The 2,368-nt window shown below is 28.8% G+C and overlaps 1 long non-coding RNA gene across 1 annotated transcript; it reads right to left on the bottom strand.

Moving 5' to 3' along the window:
• Window positions 1–223: 223 nt before the first annotated feature.
• On the bottom strand, window positions 224–2,128 carry LOC139426952 (uncharacterized). The gene is made up of 2 exons (XR_011638090.1): window positions 1,924–2,128; window positions 224–508 (listed from the first exon to the last, which is right to left on the bottom strand). It is a non-coding gene; the product is annotated as an uncharacterized lncRNA (long non-coding RNA).
• Between the last annotated feature and the right edge of the window lie 240 nt (window positions 2,129–2,368).

Below are 2,368 nucleotides of genomic sequence, written 5' to 3'. Positions count from 1 at the left end.
ATTAATAGCCAATATATGGATCCCTTAACTTGTGTTTTTTCGCGAAAAGTATTTTAATGTATACGTGATACTCGCATTTTTGATTTCATGGTGGACTGAGAATGTGAGGCTCAGCCCTGCAGCCACACTTTCCGGGTAATTTTTCAAATTTATAATTTTATGCGCCTTTACAAGGTATATTTATATTAAAACTTAAGACTAATCTTTACTTTGGAGCTCCATATAATTTCAAAAGTAATTTTTATTTATTTATTATAAACTGATTTCTCACTAAGTAATTAATGATTTTTGATTAATAATTGCTTGCCTATATCACTCCAGAACAAAATATGGATAATTGGAAATACATCAATCAACATTCAACTTCTAAAACTAATGGAAACTTCGCCAACTATGTCCATCAATTTCCTCTTCAACTTATGGTAATTCATCCAACCTCTTCAACAAATAGTAATTTCTTCAAGCACCACACCTTTTCTGGATAAACACTATATGGCATATCGATTTTCTGAAAAAAAGTTAGTTAGTATTATAATCGCTTCTGGGAGAGATTACTTATAAATGAAGTAAAAAATTCATGCACATTAGAGGCTGTAGAATAATAATTTAAGACATACAAATCCTTACTGACAAAGGCGAAATGGGAAAATACTAAAAGCTAAGAACGATTTTATTGCCAGAAAAACAGAGAAGAGTTGAAAAAGTTATTATTGGAAAACCTCGAAATTCATCATGCAATCGAAAAGGTTTTAATGTTTTAAATTCCGTCAATTTTATTAGTTATTGGTTAAAGATCAATAAATTGTATGTTTTCTCCCGGTTTAAATTTTAACTTTGGAACACTAATGTCGTTTTTTTTTTACCTTAATTTTGAGAAGGATTCCAAATACTGGAGGTGGTTATTACGGAAAAACAAATATTAATAACATATTTTTTAATGTATTATTTATAATTTATTTTTATGTAATAATAAATTTATTCTGATTCGTATTCTCTTGAATTTATTTAATATTATTAGCAGTAAATATAATTGTATTGATAAAAATGAGTAGAACTTTATTTACTATTATTATTCAGTCTTTCAACTAGAGCAAAATAGTATATAATTTAAACAAATTAACAGTGTCCTAAAATTGCATATTTTCTCATTTTCTTTATTTAAAACATATTGTGTTGTAAATTATATGCTCTTTCATATAATTAACATGGGAGGCCGATGAAATCGAATATGACTCCAGGATAACCATTATATTTTAAGATAATAATTTACATGATAGATAGAGGTAGTTGAAAAAGACTTCCATTAAGTTAAACCTTCTATTAAGATACGAGTTATACGCTCTTACAAATAATTAGCATAGGGGACAGGGGGAGTAGAATTTGACTTCAAAAAACCCATTATATTTTAAAATAATTAACATGGGAGTCGTGGGAGTAATAGAATCTTATTTCAGTATACCCATTATGTTTTCATATAAACGTTCATATGTTAGCATAAAATAATTAACATGGGAGTCGTGGGAGTAGTAGAATCTTATTTCAGTATACCCATTATGTTTTCATATAAGCGTTCATATGTTAGCATAAAATAATTAACATGGGAGTCGTGGGAGTAGTAGAATCTTATTCCAGTATACCCATTATGTTTTCATATAAGCGTTCATATAGTAACGTTTAAAGTCGTTGATATAAACGTTGGAGTCGAAGAAAACGGAATATGACTTCAGAAGTCCTATGAAAAAGTTGCACTGCCAAACCTAGATATCCAAACAAACTGCAGTCTAAAGCACAAAGAAATATCACATGGAAAGAAAATTCATACGTATTTATTAATCAAGACAAAACATAACAATCAAAGCATGCATCAATATTTCTATATTTTAATAATTTTTTTTTTAAAATTCAAAATAAAAAAAAACTTACATTGCTACTATAGGATATAACTAGTAACACACACAGCATTAGCTTCATAATTTTTACACTTTCAAGTTCACAGTTGAAGTTTAAGGAAGAAAATTATTGCAGTATCCGATTACGTCATAAAAAACCATCTTTTAAGTCTGTGGCATATACTAACTGTCTTTGGCGTTTAAATGACTCATAACTTAAAAACAATGAACCAGTGACGTTTTAATTTCACATTTTCTTGCGATGGCTAAACTCTTTGTTTCCTGAATAGTAGTTTTGACAGCTCATTTTAGCTTTGTTTTGAATTTTAACGTTTATGAATGTAGGAAAGGATGCCATTCACGCACCTATTACAATACACAATACTGTTCTTTTGACAGAAAGTGCAGCTTATTGTTCAAACTCGGAAATTTTAGACAATAAACATATGGCACCCGATTTACTTTTAAAGCCACTTTTT

This window comes from Parasteatoda tepidariorum, chromosome 1 (genome assembly GCF_043381705.1).
Source record: "Parasteatoda tepidariorum isolate YZ-2023 chromosome 1, CAS_Ptep_4.0, whole genome shotgun sequence".
Classification (NCBI taxonomy): Eukaryota; Metazoa; Arthropoda; class Arachnida; order Araneae; family Theridiidae; genus Parasteatoda; species Parasteatoda tepidariorum.
This window is presented reverse-complemented; position numbering and strand designations above follow the sequence as displayed.